The sequence below is a fragment of the Leptopilina boulardi genome, unplaced genomic scaffold (assembly GCF_019393585.1).
Source record: "Leptopilina boulardi isolate dan_hultmark-lab unplaced genomic scaffold, ZJU_Lbou_2.1 LbouV2_144, whole genome shotgun sequence".
In the NCBI taxonomy this organism is placed as follows: Eukaryota; Metazoa; Arthropoda; class Insecta; order Hymenoptera; family Figitidae; genus Leptopilina; species Leptopilina boulardi.
The window spans coordinates 2,226,417-2,240,803 of record NW_026137690.1 but is presented as its reverse complement, the minus strand read 5'-3'; the positions used below and the strand labels follow the sequence as shown (position 1 = coordinate 2,240,803).

Genomic DNA, 14,387 nt, shown 5'->3' with positions numbered 1-14,387 from the left:
TTTTTCAGATATTTTGGTAACACAGAAAAAACCTGAATTCAAATTGAGTATAGATTCTATACTCAATTTGATTCGCAACAAAAATGAAACTGGTTGTCTCATTTCGAGTTCTAAGGTAAAAGTTTCAAAATGAAACAGGCAAGTTTCATTTTGAGAAAAAGAAAAATGGAAAAATATTGTGAAATAACGAATAATTTTGCACAAAAACATGAAATATAATAATTACAAAGAAGTAAATAACACGCTAGACTTAATATATTTGATTAAAAATTGCTTGTAATCGCGTAATAAAATAATAAAGGAAATATGTTTTTAGGTTAGAAAAATGAAAACATGTGTTTTGACAACAGGAACGGTACTGCCAACTTAAATAATAGCGGTAAATTTAAAAACTTTTGAAATTAATTATTATCTACGTAAATAATAATAAATAATTTTTATTTACAAACTTCTAAATATTCGTACTGGTCAAAATAATCTTTCTGGTGTTGTTGAAATATTAGAAACAATGATTGAAATACAAAATTACTCTGCTTATGATGCCAACTTAGAAATCTGAAATTCCAGCCAATATCATTTTGAATAACATGAAGTTTGTCCCATACTCATTTCGATACCCAAAAGAAAATGAGTTGCAACAAAAATGAGTCCAAGTTTTTTCTGTGAATAGTACAATTGCGGAGACCATTGCACTATTTAATTTGAATATGAAAATAACAGAAAATCAAAGACAATGTGCAATTCGATAATTAAATAGTGACAACTTATAAACATAACCTAAAATGCATGAGAAAAAATTTGTCGATAAAATCAATATAGCCGAGCTTTTTAGAAGGTAGATGGCAGTTTTGCTTTTTATAAAAACGATTCAGAAAAAATTTAAAGAAAGAAAATAGATGAGTGCTGCCATCTACCTTCTAAAAAGCTCGGCTATATTGATTTTATCGACAAATTTTTTCTCATGCATTTTAGGTTATGTTTATAAGTTGTCACTTTTTAATTATCGAATTGCACATTTTCTTTGATTTTCTGTTATTTTCATTTTTAAATTAAATAGTGAAATGGTCTCCGCAATTGTACTATTACCAAAATATCTGAAAAAAATTCGTTCAATTTTGAGTCGATTCAATTCGGCCATGATTGATATAAATTGATTAAATTTTTTGCATCAAAAAATGAGACCTTTTCGTGTATCATTTCTAAAAATGATACACAAAACGATCTCTTTTTGATATAATTTATGTGCATCAAAACGTTGCAAAGATTTGATGCAATTTTTGGTCTCAATTTGAGACTTTTAGAAAAACTGTGTATGTTATTGTTGAAACTTACAAAAAGCGTTCGGATTTACCCCGGTTGACCCTAACCTTAAATGTAGGTCAAATTTTAGTTGGAAAAATGTTTAAAAATTAGATAAATTTTGTTTTAAAAAATTGAAAATAATAAAAATTATTATTAATAAAAATTGTAAATGACATTTAAAGAAATAAATAATAAAATATTAATAATAGTTTTAAATTTCAGAAATTGTCTAAACATTAACTCAAACATCTACAAAACCAAAAAAAAAAAAAAAAATTAGGGGGTTGGGGTGCAAAGCGCGCAGGGGGGGCGAAGCCCCCCTACTATATATAGGTATATACATATATATATATATATATACACTATCGTATCGTCTGGGGATTGTCTTGGAAGATTGAAAGAATGCTGTTGCATCTTTTCGACATTGAACGGGCTTCAGTGAGTATATAGAAAGTAGTAGGAGAGGGTTGGTTGGGAGGGGGGGGGGATGGTGAATGTTTATGAGTGTTGGTGAGTCTTTCCGTGGGTCAGCCACCCCTGTGAGGCTCGTGCCAGGTGCTCATGCACTTTTGCGCAACCATCGTATTCCTTTCTGTCCATGAATACTAGGTACATACTCGACGTACATACGTAAGAGTAAAACATAGTCTGTGACGAGGGCTGACGATGAGAGAGTGTTACTCAGAGAGAGAGAGAGAGAGAAAGAAAAAAAAAAGAGGAAAGGTTTCCTCGCTAGTTTTCAAACTCTAGACCAGGGTTTGGAGTGCGGTAGAGAGAGAGAGAGAGAGAGAGAGAGAGAGAGAGAGAGAGAGAGCAAAGGGTGGTCGAAGGTGGCGTCGGCGTCGCGACGCCCGGAGAGTCAGTCGTCATCCGACCTCACCGCGTCGTGCAATACTTTCGTGTCAAAATTCACGAAAAATAAAGAAAAACAAAATAAGCGCCTTTTTTTCATCCCACCCCCCCCCTTTTTTTTCTCTTATTTTCTTTTATCATTTTTTTTTTTTTTTTTTTTTTTTTTTTTTTTGTGTCACTTAATTTCCCCAAAAATGAAAAATAGATAATAGAAAAAATAATAATAATAATACGCGAGTGCAATTGACGCCATTTTTTTTCTACCCCTCCCTCCCTTTACTCCTTCCCCCCCCATTAACCTCCTCTTTTGCTTACGTACAACAATATTAGTGTGTACATATCATATTTATAAATACAAATAATGTTTTTTAGAAACGATTTACATATTTAGAGAAGTTATAAAAGAGAGGGGAAATATTTTTATTTTCCTGTGTAAATTCATCGGGATTTTTTTTTTTTTTACATTCTTTTTTATAAGAAGAGAATTTTTAAAATGAATTTCTGTGATATGAATGTTTTTTTTTTTTTTCTTAATTGAACATTGAATTTATTTTTAAAAGCATATGGAAAATTTTTTTGTTCTATCAGGAATATAATGAGTTTTAAGTGGAAAATTGTGTGAAATCTTCCATCAGCATTCATGAATTGCATTAGGCGTTGTGGAAATAGTAGGTTTCATTATTATATGATTATAAATAGTGTAATATGATTGTATAATAGGGAGAGTATTCTTTTTTTTTTTTTTTTTTTTTTTTTTTTTTTTGTTTCATTAATCGAGTGACAAAAAAAAAATTTTTTAGGGAAATTTTGAAAAAAATTTGATTTTTATAATTCTGATGTAGTTTTAGTTTTCTATATAATTGGTGTAAAGAATGAAAAAAAAAACTTTATTTGATTCAAATAATTGGTTACTTCACTATTATTGATTAAATATTTAGTGGAACCAAATAAATATTTAGTGGAACCAAGTAAATATTTAGTAGAACCAAATAAATATTTACTTTAACCAAATAAATATTTAGTAAAACTAAGTAAATATTTAGTAGAACCAAATAAATATTTAGTGAAAGCAAGTAAATATTTAGTAAAACCAAATAAATGCTTAGTAGAACTAAATAAATATTTACTTTAACCAAATAAATATTTAGTAGAACCAAGTAATTACACATAAATATTTACTTCAACTAAATATATATTTAGTAGAACTAAGTAAATTTTTAGTGGAACCAAGTAAATATTTAGTGGAACCAAGTAAATATTTAGTAGAACCAAATAAATATTTACTTTAACCAAATAAATATTTAGTAGAACCAAGTAAATATTTAGTGGAACCAAGTAAATATTTTGTAAAACCAAATAAATATTTAGTAGAACAAAATAAATATTTAGTGGAAGCAAGTAAATATTTAGTAAAACCAAATAAATGCTTAGTAGAACCAAATAAATATTTACTTTAACCAAATAAATATTAAGTAGAATCAAGTAATTACAAATAAATATTTACTTCAACCAAATAAATATTTAGTAGTACCAAATAAATATTTAGTGGAAGCAAGTAAATATTTAGTAAAACCAAATAAATGCTTAGTAGAACCAAATAAATATTTACTTTAACCAAATAAATATTAAGTAATTACAAATAAATATTTACTTCAACCAAATAAATATTTAGTAGAACCAAGTAAATATTTAGTAAAACCAAATAAATGCTTAGAAGAACCAAATAAATATTTACTTTAACCAAATAAATATTTAGTAGAACCATAAGTAAATATTTAGTGGAACCAAGTAAATATGTAGTAAAACCAAATAAATGCTTAGTAGAACCAAATAAATATTTACTTGAGCCAAATAAATATTGACGTGAACCAAATAATTGTTAATTAAAGTAAATAAATTGTATATTTGTACCAATAATTTACCTATTTGGAAACAATTACCATTTATTTAATAATATGAATAAAAAATTATTTCGTTCATGTAAATTTTTATTTGGTTCAAGTAAATATTTATTTAATAATAGTTAAGTAACCGATTATTTGAATCGAATTATTTTTTTGTTTTTTAGTGTAATAATATATAGTAAAATTTTGAAATGTAATTTGTATATCTAATGATGTACAAATTCACTAATGCAACAGCTGAAAAATTCACTGGAATAGCCATAACTGTATAGAATTTAATTCTCAAAACTTTATTTAATATCTATAAAATTATTTAATTCTCAAAACTGTATATTTAATTTTCAAAACTGTATTTAATTTTCAAAACAATATTTAATTTTTAATACAATATTTAATTTTCAAATCGTAGTTAATTCTTTAACCTTGATTAATTTTAAAACTGTATTTAATTTTCAAAACAATATTTAATTTTTAAAACAATATTTAATTTTCAAATTGTAGTTAATTCTTTAACCTTGATTAATTTTAAAACTATATTTAGTTAATGTTACAAACGATATATACAAAAATTGTACTTAATGCCAAAATCTTGGCTAAAATTTTAATTAATTCTCAAACTGTACTTAATGCTTAATCTGTAATAAATGATACTGCAGCAAATTCAAAAATTATATTTAATTTTAATGTTGATAAAACTGAATTTTATTCTGAAAGTTTACTTAATGCTGAATCTGTACTTAATGCTGAATCTGTACTTAATGCTGAATCTGTACTTAATGCTAAATCTGTAGTTATAATACTGAATTTTTAGTCAATGCTACACAGCAGTAAATCGAAAAACTGTATTTTTAATGCTAAAAATGTATTTAATTCTGAGAGTGTATTTAATTTTGAAACTGTTTTTTAATTCTAAAATTGCATTAAATTCTAAAAGTGCAACTAATGCTAAAATTTTAATTAATCCTAAAACTTTATAGTCTAGTGCTACAGCAGTAAATGCAAAAACTGTGTATATATATATATATATATATATATATATATATACTTAATGCTAAAACTGATAAAACAGCATTTGATTCTTAAAGTCTACCTAATGCTTAATCTGCAATTAATGATGCTGCAGCAAATGCAAAAACTATATAGCTGACGCTAAAACTGATATAAAAGTGCATTTAATTCTAAAAGTATACTTAATTTTTGAAAATTTTGTTCTTAATGCCATAACTGCATTTGGTTCTAAAAAAAATACCAAATTCTAAAATTTTAATTAATCCCAAAATTGTATATATACTTAATGCTAAAGCTGACAAAGCAGTATTTAATTTTTGAAAGTGTAATTTTAAAACTGTTGTTAAATACTAAATCTGCTTTTATTTATTTTATCTTAAAGTATAGTTAATGCTGAAAAATTTAATTAATACAGAAACTTTAAATAAATTGCTACAGCATATAATAAATGCAAAAACTAATTCATACTAAATCTGCAATTAATTTTTGAAAATTCGTGCTTAATACTAAAACTTGTTGTTTATGCTGAATCTGTATATATAGTTAATGCTATAGCAGTAAATTAATTACAGCAGTAATTAAGTACTGTATACTTAATGCCTTTAAAATACATTTAATTCTAAAAGTGTATTTTTAATTTTGGAAATTTAATTTTGAAAACTGTTCTTAAATGCTAAATCTGCAGTTCATTCTAAAAGTGTAGTTAATGCATAAAATTTTATATAGCTAATGCAAAAACTATTGATAATGCTACTGTAACTATTCTTTAAGCTGGTAGTTATATATATATATATATGCTTTAAAACTATATAACTGTTTCTTTATACCATACAAGTAATGCTACAATTCTTTAAGCTATACAGCAATGCTTTATATCTGCAGCTGATGCTTTAGATAAATATTTATATAGCTACTCGAGTAAATGTTTTAGCTGGTTTCAGGTGGATTTTTTGCCCCCATTTTTATTTTTTTATTTTTAGTAATAATGCGCTTGTAATGTTTCATAAAAATTTTTATCTTTGCCAAAAGCTTACTGTTGATTAATTATTTTTTTAAAAAAAAAAAAAGTAAATGAACAAATAAATATTTAAACGAAAAATTTCTTCAAGAATTTTTGGATAAATGTATATATATATATATATATATATATATATATATATATATATATATATATGAATGGTGAATTTCGAAAAGGGCTCAACTCTAAAAAGGCTAAGAGTCATTTTCACTATCAATTGTTATGCGAAAATGACACTTACGCTTTTTCGAGTTGAGCCCTTTTCGAAATTCACCATTCATATGTATATTCGTCATACACGACTTTTTAATGTCAACTTTGACATTCTCTTGAGTTAGAGAAAAATATATATATCTGTTAAAATGAAAATTTTAACCTCAAAATTAAAAAAATACACGTAACATACATTAATTTTAATCAATTTTTTTGAACTTTAGACAAATTTATATATAAATTATTTTATACTGAAAAAAGGGTTTGATTTTAACAACAAAACGGTTAGTATTTAAATAAACAAAATTTTTTTTTATTCTAGAAAAATACAAATTTAGAAAAAAAAAGGAATAATTATTACGGAATGACCCAAAAGAAAAATCGAAAAAATGGTTATAACTTCTAAACAAAGTAACGAATCGTTACGAAACTTAGGAATTATGTTCTTTGCCAGGGATGATACATTTAAAGGTGAAAAAAATACAAATTTCGCGATAAAAAGGTAAAATTATTACGGAATGACCCAAAAAAAAAAAAATTCAAAAAACGATTATAATTTCGCAAGAAATTAACGAATTGTTATGAAAGTTGGTAATTATGTTATATATGCTATAAATGACATCCTTTTATTTCAAAAAGATACAAATTTGTGGATAAAAGGGTAAAATTATTACAGAATGACCCCAAAAAAAAAAAAAAAAAAAAAAAAAAACGTTTATAACTTCTGTACTAATTAGAAAATAGTTATGAAACGCAGATTTTTTTTTTTTTTTTGGTTAGAATATATTAAAAGACTATAATTACCAAATTTCAAAAGAATCTGTTCATTTCTTTTGAAGTTATAACCGTTTTTAGGTTTTTTTTTTGGGGACATTCCATTAAAAATTTTACACTTTTTTTCTTAAATTTTTTTTTTCGCCTTCAAAGGGTGCGCATCATAGCAAAGAACATAATTATCAACTTTCGTAACGATCTGTTAATTTGTTTAGAAGTTATAAGCGTTTTTTGGATTTTTTTGGGGTCATTCCGTATTAATTTTGCGCTTTTTGTTACTAAATTTATATTTTATGGCTTTAAAGAGTGTCATTTACAGTAGAGAATCTAATTGTAAAGTTTCATAACGATTTATTAACTTGTTTGGAAGTTATAAGCGTTTTTTGAATTTTTTTGGGGTCATTCCACAACAATTTTACACTTTTTTTCTGAAATTCGTATTTTTTCGCCTTCTAACGGCAATTTATGGCAAATAACGTAACGACCAAGATTCATAACTATTTTCTAATTCGTTTAGAAGTTATAAACGATTTTTGAAGTTTTTTGGGGTCATTCCATAACAATTTTACACTTTTTTTCTGAAATTCGTATTTTTTGGCCTTCTAACGGTACTATTCATGGCAAATAACATTGTTACCAAGTTTCATAACTATTTTTTAATTCGTTTAAAAGTTATAATCGATATTTGGATTTTTTTGGGGTCATTCCATAACAATTTTACACTTTTTTTCCAAATTTGTATTTTTTAGCTTTCAAATGATACTATTCATAGCAAATATCGTAACAACCAAGTTTCATAACTATTTTCTAATTCGTTTAGAAGTTATTTTCGATTTTTGGATTTTTTGGGGTCATTCCATAACAATTTTACACTTTTTTTTCTGAAATTCGTATTTTTTGGCCTTCTCACGGTACTATTCATGGCAAATAACATTGTTACCAAGTCTCATAACTATTTTTTAATTCGTTTAGAGGTTATAATCGATATTTGGATTGTTTTGGGGTCATTCCAAAACAATTTTACACTTTTTCCGAAATTCGTATTTTTTAGCCTTCTAATGATACTATTCGTGGCAAATAACATTATTACCAAGTTTCATAACTATTTTCTAATTCGTTTAGAAGTTATAATCGGTTTTTGGATTTTTTTTTAGGGTCATTCCATAACAATTTTACACTTTTTTTCCGAAATTCGTATTTTTTCGCCTTTTAATGATACTATTCATGGCAAATAACATTATTACCAAGTTTCATAACTATTTTCTAATTCGTTTAGAAGTTATAATCGGTTTTTTGGATTTTTTTGGGGCCATTCCATAACAATTTTACATTTTTTTCCGAAATTCGTATTTTTTAGCCTTCTAATGATACTATTCATAGCAAATATCGTAACAACCAAGTTTTATAACTATTTTTTAATTCGTTTAGAAGTTATAAACGATTTTTGAATTTTTTTTTGGGGTCATTCCATAACAATTTTACACTTTTTTTTTCTGAAATTCGTATTTTTTGGCCTTCTCACGGTACTATTCATGGCAAATAACATTGTTACCAAGTTTTATAACTATTTTCTAATTCGTGTAATAGTTATAATCGATTTTTGAATTTTTTTTCGGGTCATTCCATAACAATTTTACACTTTTTTCCGAAATTCGTATTTTTTAGCCTTCTAATGATACTATTCATAGCAAATATCGTAACAACCAAGTTTCATAACTATTTTCTAATTCGTTTAGAAGTTATTTTCGATTTTTGGATTTTTTGGGGTCATTCCATAACAATTTTACACTTTTTTTTTCTGAAATTCGTATTTTTTGGCCTTCTCAAGGTACTATTCATGGCAAATAACATTGTTACCAAGTCTCATAACTATTTTTTAATTCGTTTAGAGGTTATAATCGATATTTGGATTGTTTTGGGGTCATTCCATAACAATTTTACACTTTTTTCCGAAATTCGTATTTTTTAGCCTTCTAATGATACTATTCGTGGCAAATAACATTATTACCAAGTTTTATAACTATTTTCTAATTCGTTTAGAAGTTATAATCGGTTTTTGGATTTTTTTTTAGGGTCATTCCATAACAATTTTACACTTTTTTTCCGAAATTCGTATTTTTTCGCCTTTTAATGATACTATTCATGGCAAATAACATTATTACCAAGTTTCATAACTATTTTCTAATTCGTTTAGAAGTTATAATCGGTTTTTTGGATTTTTTTGGGGTCATTCCATAACAATTTTACATTTTTTTCCGAAATTCGTATTTTTTAGCCTTCTAATGATACTATTCATAGCAAATATCGTAACAACCAAATTTCATAACTATTTTCTAATTCGTTTAGAAGTTATTTTCGATTTTCGATTTTTTGGGGTCATTCCATAACAATTTTACACTTTTTTTTTCTGAAATTCGTATTTTTTGGCCTTCTCACGGTACTATTCATGGCAAATAACATTGTTACCAAGTTTTATAACTATTTTCTAATTCGTGTAGAAGTTATAATCGATTTTTGAATTTTTTTTCGGGTCATTCCATAACAATTTTACACTTTTTTCCGAAATTCGTATTTTTTAGCCTTCTAATGATACTATTCATAGCAAATATCGTAACAACCAAGTTTCATAACTATTTTCTAATTCGTTTAGAAGTTATTTTCGATTTTTGGATTTTTTGGGGTCATTCCATAACAATTTTACACTTTTTTTTTCTGAAATTCGTATTTTTTGGCCTTCTCAAGGTACTATTCATGGCAAATAACATTGTTACCAAGTCTCATAACTATTTTTTAATTCGTTTAGAGGTTATAATCGATATTTGGATTGTTTTGGGGTCATTCCATAACAATTTTACACTTTTTTCCGAAATTCGTATTTTTTAGCCTTCTAATGATACTATTCGTGGCAAATAACATTATTACCAAGTTTCATAACTATTTTCTAATTCGTTTAGAAGTTATAATCGGTTTTTGGATTTTTTTTTAGGGTCATTCCATAACAATTTTACACTTTTTTTCCGAAATTCGTATTTTTTCGCCTTTTAATGATACTATTCATGGCAAATAACATTATTACCAAGTTTCATAACTATTTTCTAATTCGTTTAGAAGTTATAATCGGTTTTTTGGATTTTTTTGGGGTCATTCCATAACAATTTTACATTTTTTTCCGAAATTCGTATTTTTTAGCCTTCTAATGATACTATTCATAGCAAATATCGTAACAACCAAATTTCATAACTATTTTCTAATTCGTTTAGAAGTTATTTTCGATTTTCGATTTTTTGGGGTCATTCCATAACAATTTTACACTTTTTTTTTCTGAAATTCGTATTTTTTGGCCTTCTCACGGTACTATTCATGGCAAATAACATTGTTACCAAGTTTTATAACTATTTTCTAATTCGTGTAATAGTTATAATCGATTTTTGAATTTTTTTTCGGGTCATTCCATAACAATTTTACACTTTTTTCCGAAATTCGTATTTTTTAGCCTTCTAATGATACTATTCATAGCAAATATCGTAACAACCAAGTTTCATAACTATTTTCTAATTCGTTTAGAAGTTATAATCGATTTTTGAATTTTTTTTTGGGTGGTCATTCCATAACATTTCTACACTTTTCTTCCGATATTCGTATTTTTCTACTATAAAAAAAAATTTACCAAACTTATTGCATTAAAATAACGATTTCTCAGAGTCAAATAAAAATTTTTTAGATTATCAAAATGTATTTTAAAGTTTAAGAATGGTACCTTTAGATTCTGTATAACGTTTTTCAAAAAAAAAAAAAAAAAAAAAAATTACGCTAAAAATTTTACTAGCCTTTGTTATTATTGATTACGAGTCATATTTATATATATATATATATATATATATATATATATATATATATATACTCTCGTGTAGTAAATATTGATACCCATAGCAACTGAGTCGATAACATAACTGTTGGCTACCAACATTATTCCCGATAATTATGAAAATGAGGGGACATTATTGACTATCATTGATATGTGAGATAAAGTGAATGTGAATTTGAATGGGATTTAACTTGGGTAGGAGATGTGGGGGGGGGGGAGAGAATGAAAATTCTCGACCAATCAGCACTTTGACCTAGGTTACCGCGTGATCTGACTACATATATATATATATATATATATATATATATATATATATATATATATATATATATATATATAGAAATATATATAGATATATATATATATATATATAGATATATATACAGTGTGTCGTATCCCCAGTACTGAGGTCAACGTATATTCCACCCAGATACCGGTACACCAGAATTTTAGCTTCCAAGTTTCACTTGGCAGTTACTGGCTTTGGCTATTTCCTTTCGACTCTTCTCAATTCTCATTTCATTCTTTTCTCATTTTTTTTTCTTTTTCTCTTTTTCCTTATTTTCATTTCCGGCTATCGAAAATGTGTTTCCTTACAATTGCAAAATCGATCGTATAACCATATATATATATAGCATATCATGAACTTCCCCAAGGTTTATTCTTGGAACGTTCAATCGAATATATGCGATTAGACAATTAACACTTAAAAGTTTACCAGATTTGGTAATTTTTTCTTTTGGCGAATTTTCATTTTTTGATTTGACATTTAAGGGAATTTTTTTTATTCTTCTTAAACGAATTTTTTAATTCACAAAATTTTTCGGTAACGATTTTTTTTTTTTTTTTTTGACCGAATTTTTTATGCAACAAATTTTTTTTTTTAAGCAGAATTTTTAGGTAACGGTTTTCTTTACTGGACCAAATTCTTAAGCAGGAAATTTCTATTTGATCGAATTTTTAGGTATCGAATTTCTATTTGACCGAATTTTTTTTATGATCGAATTTTTGTTTTGCAGAATTTCCATTTAATCGAATTTATATTTGTCCGAATTTTGGTTTATCAGAATTTCTGTTTGGACAAAATTTTCATTGGACGAATTTTTGTTTAGCAGAATTTCAGTTTAGGAGAATTTTCAATTAACCGGATTTCTATTTGACCGAATTTCTATTTAAAAAGAATTTCAGTTTAGGCGAATTTTTAATTAGCCGAATTACTATTTGACCGAATTTTTATATGGTCGAATTTCTGTTTGACCGAATTTTCATATGGTCGAATTTCTGTTTGGACAAATTTCAGTTTAGGCGAATTTTTAATTATCTGAATTTCTATTTGACCGAATTTTTAATTAGCCGAATTACTATTTGACCGAATTTTTATATGGTCGAATTTCTGTTTGGACAAAATTTTTTTAAACCGAATTTCTATTTAAACAAATTTCTGTTTAGGCGAATTTTTAATTATTCGAATTTCTATTTGACCGAATTTTTAATTAGCCGAATTACTATTTGACCGAATTTTTATATGGTCGAATTTCTGTTTGACCGAATTTTCATATGATCGAATTTCTGTTTGGACAAATTTCAGTTTAGGCGAATTTTTAATTATCCGAATTTCTATTTGACCGAATTTTTAATTAGCCGAATTACTATTTGTCCGAATTTTTATATGGTCGAATTTCTGTTTGACCGAATTTTCATATGGTCGAATTTCTGTTTGGACAAATTTCAGTTTAGGCGAATTTTTAATTATCTGAATTTCTATTTGACCGAATTTTTAATTAGCCGAATTACTATTTGACCGAATTTTTATATGGTCGAATTTCTGTTTGACCGAATTTTCATATGGTCGAATTTTTGTTTGGACAAATTTCAGTTTAGGCGATTTTTTAATTATCTGAATTTCTATTTGACCGAATTTTTAATTAGCCGAATTACTATTTGACCGAATTTTTATATAGTCGAATTTCTGTTTGACCGAATTTTCATATGGTCGAATTTCTGTTTGGACAAATTTCAGTTTAGGCGAATTTTTAATTATCTGAATTTCTATTTGACCGAATTTTTAATTAGCCGAATTACTATTTGACCGAATTTTTATATGGTCGAAATTCTGTTTGGACAAAATTTTTTTTAAACCGAATTTCTATTTAAACAAATTTCTGTTTAGGCGAATTTTTAATTATTCGAATTTCTATTTGACCGAATTTTTAATTAGCCGAATTACTATTTGACCGAATTTTTATATGGTCGAATTTCTGTTTGACCGAATTTTCATATGATCGAATTTCTGTTTGGACAAATTTCAGTTTAGGCGAATTTTTAATTATCCGAATTTCTATTTGACCGAATTTTTAATTAGCCGAATTACTATTTGACCGAATTTTTATATGGTCGAATTTCTGTTTGGACAAAATTTTTTTTGACCGAATTTCTATTTAAACAAATTTCTGTTTAGGCGAATTTTTAATTATTCGAATTTCTATTTGACCGAATTTTTAATTAGCCGAATTACTATTTGACCGAATTTTTATGTGGTCGAATTTCTGTTTAACCGAATTTTCATATGGTCGAATTTCTGTTTGGACAAATTTCAGTTTAGGCGAATTTTTAATTATCTGAATTTCTATTTGACCGAATTTTTAATTAGCCGAATTACTATTTGACCGAATTTTTATATGGTCGAATTTCTGTTTGGACAAAATTTTTTTAAACCGAATTTCTATTTAAACAAATTTCTGTTTAGGCGAATTTTTAATTATTCGAATTTCTATTTGACCGAATTTTTAATTAGCCGAATTACTATTTGACCGAATTTTTATATGGTCGAATTTCTGTTTGACCGAATTTTCATATGATCGAATTTCTGTTTGGACAAATTTCAGTTTAGGCGAATTTTTAATTATCCGAATTTCTATTTGACCGAATTTTTAATTAGCCGAATTACTATTTGTCCGAATTTTTATATGGTCGAATTTCTGTTTGACCGAATTTTCATATGGTCGAATTTCTGTTTGGACAAATTTCAGTTTAGGCGAATTTTTAATTATCTGAATTTCTATTTGACCGAATTTTTAATTAGCCGAATTACTATTTGACCGAATTTTTATATGGTCGAATTTCTGTTTGACCGAATTTTCATATGGTCGAATTTTTGTTTGGACAAATTTCAGTTTAGGCGATTTTTTAATTATCTGAATTTCTATTTGACCGAATTTTTAATTAGCCGAATTACTATTTGACCGAATTTTTATATAGTCGAATTTCTGTTTGACCGAATTTTCATATGGTCGAATTTCTGTTTGGACAAATTTCAGTTTAGGCGAATTTTTAATTATCTGAATTTCTATTTGACCGAATTTTTAATTAGCCGAATTACTATTTGACCGAATTTTTATATGGTCGAAATTCTGTTTGGACAAAATTTTTTTTAAACCGAATTTCTATTTAA

General features: G+C 26.3%; 1 protein-coding gene and 1 long non-coding RNA gene across 3 annotated transcripts in view; both read left to right on the top strand.

The window, feature by feature from the left end:
- The window catches only part of LOC127291612 (phosphatase and actin regulator 4-like), a 181,937-nt gene that overhangs the window by 54,801 nt on the left and 112,749 nt on the right, over positions 1-14,387 (top strand). The window lies entirely within an intron of this gene.
- Positions 1,793-14,387, top strand: part of LOC127291613 (uncharacterized) — a 69,289-nt gene continuing 56,694 nt past the window's right edge. For both annotated transcript variants that reach the window (XR_007844621.1, XR_007844620.1), the window contains exon 1: positions 1,793-2,822. This is a non-coding gene — a long non-coding RNA (uncharacterized LOC127291613). The remainder of the gene's footprint in view (positions 2,823-14,387) is intronic.